General features: G+C 34.6%; 1 long non-coding RNA gene across 1 annotated transcript; it reads right to left on the reverse strand.

The window, feature by feature from the left end:
- Positions 1-2,489: 2,489 nt before the first annotated feature.
- Positions 2,490-6,432, reverse strand: LOC143447233 (uncharacterized). The gene is made up of 4 exons (XR_013114056.1): positions 6,415-6,432; positions 3,619-3,724; positions 3,372-3,446; positions 2,490-3,280 (listed from the first exon to the last, which is right to left on the reverse strand). It is a non-coding gene; the product is annotated as an uncharacterized LOC143447233 (long non-coding RNA).
- Between the last annotated feature and the right edge of the window lie 394 nt (positions 6,433-6,826).

The raw sequence follows: 6,826 nt of genomic DNA on the forward strand, positions 1-6,826 counted from the left end.
AGTTTTCGTTTAACAAAGCTTATATAGTACAAATATGCAATCCCATTTAGTTGCAAACGACCAGCAAGTCATGGCCAATTGTTGCATATTGAAAATAGTAGACTAGAATACAAAAAAATATACAACCAAAATTATTTTTTTTGCAACCTTTTGATTTTCGCCAATTGAAAATTGACCTATTTTATTGTTTTTTTTGAAATAATCTTTAACCTTAATTTAACGATTGGTGTAAGCTCAAGATAATTTTTTCAGCGATCAACATCGCCAGTGGCAGCGATGGATCACAATAAGCAGGCGAACTAGAATTGAAGATTTAAGTCAAATATCATATAAGGCGAGTTATCCGCAAGGTTGCGTGAAAATATAATGACAGAAATATTAATACTTTAAAAAGAAATCTATTTGATATAACGGTAACTATCAAAGGAAGTGACGTTTTAGCTGCTGATTTCAGCTGCTGTAGTCATTTTATTTCATTCATTAACAGATTTAAATCGTTGATGCTGCAGTTACGTAAATCGCGCGTGCAACGTAAGCTTTGCCTTTAGTTCAACGTATATATAAAGCTCCTATTCAATGTGAGACGCAGTGCGAGTGTAACATAAGTCTTTTCCATATTTTAAAGCTTATAAAAGCACCCATTCAATGTGAAACGCAACACGTAGATCTTCGCGTTAGAATAGTGTCAGAAGTTCATGTATGGTTGTGGCAACCGTCTATACCAGTTTACGTAATATTAATTTAAAAGAGACATGTTCTATTCTTATACAAAGAAAAGATATAAGAGGTTTATGATGGTGGATTTTGCATTAAGTTGTGGATCGCTTTTTGTCTCAAACAGTTGTTTTGCAGGTGGAGAAGGTTTAGCAACATTAAACATTTAAGACATTTCGTGGGAACTCTATGATCCTTCAGTTTGTGTACTGTACAATTTATCAAAGGGATTTGTGAACGAAATTATTGCTACAACAAATATTGCTGCGTTAATCAAGCAAATTTTAATTATACGCTAGACGTGACTGATGAAAATTGGCCAAAAATGGTCTTGATTATAATCGTTTTGACATTTTTTTCAGCAAAAATGCGTTGTGTTGCATTGCGTGAAAAATATTTTCTTAAACTATAGCAAAACTTGTACAGTTGTATAGCAAGTACACAAAACTTGAATATGATGAATAAATGAAAACAACATATATACGTTCTTAGGCACTAAGTTTGAATATTGACAAAAATGTATCCAGTTCGATGCAGGGATAGACCTGTCACTGCTGTATCACGATAGCATTTTCTTCCAGGTCCTCACCAAGTGACTGACATTTCAGGAGCATGAATTGCATCTAAGCAAACTTAACTGATGTCTTCTTAAGGTTGCATTTGCAGTGGGCAAAGTAATTCGACCGCACTTATCCCATTACAGTACAGAGTCACCAGTGACAAGAATTAACGTAAGTATAACTCATTTTCTTGTAAGAACAAAATTGTAACAGAAACGTGTAAAGCCTTATTGCAGGAAAACGCTACCTGCCTACGCAATACTTGGATAAGTCTAAAAGATATAGATTATACAAACAAAACAATTCGCTCTCTGTATATATTTTTTATTTTGGTCAACTGGTTTTTGGCAAATTGTTTAAAGTTAAGAAAAATTAAGCATATAGGTTACTTTAAATATACGTTCATTTTGTTACAAATTTAGGGATGTTAGATGAAAACTTTTCGATTCATAAGTGAGGTAAGCATGTGTGAAATTTTTTAATTTCTTTTTTTTCAAACGTTTTCGGTTGATACAAAATGAGGTTAGCCTATTGAACTTGAACTTTTTAAACGTGACCAAAAAATAAACCACCGTAATGTGTTTAGTATAACCCAACTGTTTAATTAAAAACTGTTGAAATTAAATAATTTCTGCATATTTTGACAACAAAATACTGAAAATCTATACTTTAACTGCTTCATTAGCTTGTCAACAATGGCAAAGATAGGTAGCAAAATTCATATTAATACTTTTGCAATTCCAGGTATATTGAACTAAACACTTTTAACCAGTGGTGGGATTCAAATATTTTAAAATCCGGTTCTCTCACTAGCAGCATGCCATATTTACCCTGGGCCGATATACACATAGGCCTATACATACGATTGTTAACAACTGGTTCGTGGAGGTCATCAAAATTCCAAGAACCGGTTTGCACGAACCGGCTGAATCCCACCACTGCTTTTAATTAATAAGCGATAAGATTATTTACATATACTCTTTGCTTTATCAGTTTTTCAAACAAAGTAGTGTTTCCATCTCCAGATTTCGAAAATTAATGTTTAAATGCATATTTTTGACAATATTTTCACAATACCTCTTCTGTTTTTGACAATATATCTATTTCAAAATATCTACAATATATCTGTTGACAATATTTTGACAATATATCTTCTATTTTAATTAATCCTATTAACTAACTAATAATGGTCTTTCGCCTTTTTTCCAAATTTGGTTATTTTTTTGGATGTCAGTTGGATTCTTCACTTAATGGTATACAAATTTATTATGTGCAGTTTGCAATTTTCCATTTGCTCGAAATATATTTCATCGAAGAATGAATATACTGTACCATATCGGCTTTTTGCATAATCAATTTTCATATTTTCGCGCTCTCTGTAATATACGTTATATTTACGCACTTCAGACGGAAATAGAAAAACAATTCTTGCTGTCGCTTCTTTCATTTGGCCTCTGCGTTAAATGAGTGCTAAATTACATTGCGTTAACCCCATGTTAGAGTGTACAATGAAAGCAACGTTATAAACCTGTGCTATAGTATGTATTACCTGCTGATAGCAATAAATCAACCCGTGAATAAAGATAAATAGTTTGAAATGACAAGATCGATATTGAATTCATTCGTCATTTAAAGAATCACAATCGAACTTCTACATCACAAAAACACAAACTTGCTCGAGTTGGTGTTGCATAAAACGCCGTACCAAAGTTAAAACGTTATAACAAACGCACGTTAACATCAGATGTTTATCAAGATATGATAACATTCATAAACATTTGTTAAAAAAAATGTGGTATCTTTGTTAAAAAAAATTAAACTTTCAATTATTGCTAATTAAAAATTCATAAATGCTATAATTATTGTTATGTTTTTTCCAAGTCCCTAATTAGTTTATCGTAAATAGAGGGCGGATATTGGCGCGCCAAGCAGTGAGCTAATGAATTCCAGAGTTTCGGCTTTTTTCCAAACACCATCTCCCGTGTGATACTCTACGTCCCCAGATGCTGCATGTAACATATAAGAGTATAAATATTAATAAACAACCAATTGAGTTCAGCAATATTTAAAAAAAAAATAAGAAATGAAAATTTATACTTCCAACAAACTCCTGTAAATCTTTATAACTTTTCAACTTCAAAATATCAGAGCTGGGGTGACATGTTCCGTCAACTACAAAATTAGCATTTTCTTTTGATGAGTTTGAACCGCATTCAAAGAAACAATTAAAGCTTTTGACAATTCATAATGCAAAAATTTTACAACTATATCCAATACCAATATCTTACTCCAAACATGTAATAACCAATATCTTACTCCAAATATGTAATAACCAATATCTTACTCCAAACATCAACCATCTTGTACAACAAAGTTGTTAAATGAAAAAAATATTGAAAGTAGGTGTTTCGTTTTGTAAACGACTGCAGCTGCAAACTGTAAATGCAATCCTGTAAACAGTTGCAAAAACAAAAAATATTTTTCAATTACAGTCCAGTGAAAATTCAAGCAGTCGTTGCATATAAGTTTAACTGTTGATAAGTACAAACTTTTTTGATTATTTGTTATAGTGTAGCTGAGTATCTCCATGTATATGTTAAGCGCTAAATTATTTCGTTTCCTAATCCTTTGCTAACAATTCGCTTACCAGCGTAAAATGTATAAGTGCGAGTGCAACAGAAGTCTTTTCTATACTTTAAGGCTTATAAAAGCACCCATTCAATGTGAAACGCAACACCTGCTGCTCCTTGAAGTCATTTGTTTACTCGTAGATCATCGCGTTAGAATAGTGTCAGAAGTTCATTTATGGTTATGGCAAACCTCCTATAGCAGGCTACGTAATGATAATTTAAAGAAAATATGTTCAATTTTTATATGCGAGTGGGAAGTGAAAGAGGTTTCAGATGGCGGATTTTGCTTTAAGTTGTGGATCGTTTGTTATCTCAAACATTATTTTTGGAAGGTGGAGAAGTTTTAGCAAGGTGTATGTAAACATTTAAGGCATTTCGTGGAAGCTTTATCATCCTTCAGTTTGCAAGCGTGCGTGTCATCTGTTCAGCTTATGACCAATGTATCGAAATACATCATCATCATCATCATTATTCATCTGCCCTAATTTCAAGCAAATCTAAACAGCTTCAAACAAGGCACTTGTATGACAAACTGAAATACATTTTATTTTGCACTTTGTTCCCTTTAGGCCAGGGCGGGCAACTTTTTTGGTCGGCGGGCCTGATATGAGAAAATGGTGTACCGACACTTAATCACGCGACACATAATCACGCGACATTTAATCACCGACACATAATCACTAGGACATTTAATCACGCGACACATAATCACTAGGACATTTAATCACGCGACTTCGATACGTAATCACGCGACATTTAATCACGCGACACATAATCACTTGGATGCGACTCCCCGACAATTGTTTTGACTCCGTTGCGCCAGCTTTCTCTATAATGTTTCTTTAAATCAACACCAGCTTCATAAAGTCTAATTGTTATATTGTCCGAAAGTATAACCTATGTAATATCTAACATTATTCTACTGTATTGTCACCGAAGCTCTTGACCAAAGTACCATCAAAACGTTACACCGTAAAATACAATGCTACTTGTTTTGTGTCGGTTTTGGAACTCTGGAACAATGCCAATGAATAAATTATTACAATTTACTATCACGACCGCCACATCTCTTTGTATCTATAACGACTAGTCCAGTCTACAGACAATCTCGTTCCGGATACGGCCCGCGGGCCCTAGGTTGCGGACCCTTGGTCTATACTCTATAGCTTGCCGCTGTCTTACCGTTGTAACTCGTGGTTATTTCAATTCAGGGGACATTACTATGACTAGACAGTTAATCACACGACATTTATACAGTGTCTTTGTCTATACTATAGCCTGCCGCTGTCTTACCGTTGTAAATCGTGATTATTTTAATTTAACGGACATTACTATGACTAATAAAAACGGAACGATTCAGTGGCGTGGCAAACTCTACCAGAAATGTCGGGGCGAACGGACATTAGGGCTACTATGACTAATAAGACAGTGCAGTTTAGCTTAACATCGAAAGGGAATCAATCGGTGCTGCACAAACAGTACGAGTTTGTCAAACACCGTGAGTACGCAAACGGAACGATTCAGTGGCGTTGCAAACTCTACCAGAAAAGTCGGTGCCAGGCTCGTATAACAACCGAAGTGCAGTTGCTTACATTTCCTATGCATAACATTGCTGTAAATTGTAAATGTAAAAAAATATTGTAAATGTGTGATTAAATGTCGCGTGATTAAATGTCCTAGTGATTATGTGTCGCGTGATTAAATGTCCTAGTGATTATGTGTCGCGTGATTAAATGTCGCGTGATTAAATGTCCTAGTGATTATGTGTCGGTGATTATGTGTCGCGTGATTAAGTGTCGCGTGATTAACTGTCACCAAACCGAGAAAATAAACTACTTGGCGGGCCGGATTCCTGAATCGATACATTAATCGTGTATTTATCCACCTATGCAAGGAATAAATCGTATATGTAATGTAAACTTTAAGTTTTAAGCATAGAGACCGAAAACAGTATTTAATGAATTTATTAACAAATATTGTACTTCAATAGTTGCTGAAGTCAAAACTGAACTGCTAAACTGAACTGCTGAACTGTCTGCGGGCCGCTCAAAATCCCGTCGCCGTATGTTGCCCCCTGCTTTAGGCGGTAAATAAAGCATTGGCCAAGTTTAAAGCACACCAGTCATTGATTTCTTCGATTTATATCGATCAGCAAACGTTGAACTTTACAAACTACGTTTCGATAGACATGCACAACGTTTTTTGAGTTCTTGATCTTGTTACAGTTGTTGACTTACCAATGTCTGTTTTAAATATAGAATGTACATCTCGTTTATAATCACAATTATATTCAATTGATGATGTTTTAAATTCCAGAAACTTCTAACACCTCCTTTAAAGCTTGCAAAATGAAGCTAACGTTCTCAATACACAGCTGTTGCTTGGCGTTAACTCAGGGAAGTATATGTTCGTTTACCGCATCAACCAGCATTGTTTTTCTAAACGTGCATATGGATAACACAGTAGCGTTTATAACAATTTCTTATAACGTCCTTTAGTAGATCTTTTACCTTTTCTGCTTTTACGGAATTACTGAGCAAACTGAAGACGCTTCGTAACTTATCTAACAAAGTGTTGTTCAATTCGAAATTTCAAACGCAAACGTTCAACACAAAAAATAAATGTTTCTCTACGGTGACCGTTAAACGTTTCTAAACGTTTAATCGCATCAAGTTACCTGTGAAATGAAACGTTGCCATGTAGCAACAGAAACGAATGAGCTGGCAAAGTCTTTGGTGTTACTTTCCACTAGGTGGCGAAAAGAGGCTTTTATCTCGGTGAAAGCAGTGTACACATACAACAACCGCTATAGTTTAAATAAACAAGTAAAATTATGTGTGACACACTCTTGCTATGTATGTTCTTTCCATCAAAACGCAGCTTGGAAAATTCTTACTATAGTTATGCCGTACGTTACTTAAG

This window comes from Clavelina lepadiformis, chromosome 2, assembly GCF_947623445.1.
Source record: "Clavelina lepadiformis chromosome 2, kaClaLepa1.1, whole genome shotgun sequence".
In the NCBI taxonomy this organism is placed as follows: Eukaryota; Metazoa; Chordata; class Ascidiacea; order Aplousobranchia; family Clavelinidae; genus Clavelina; species Clavelina lepadiformis.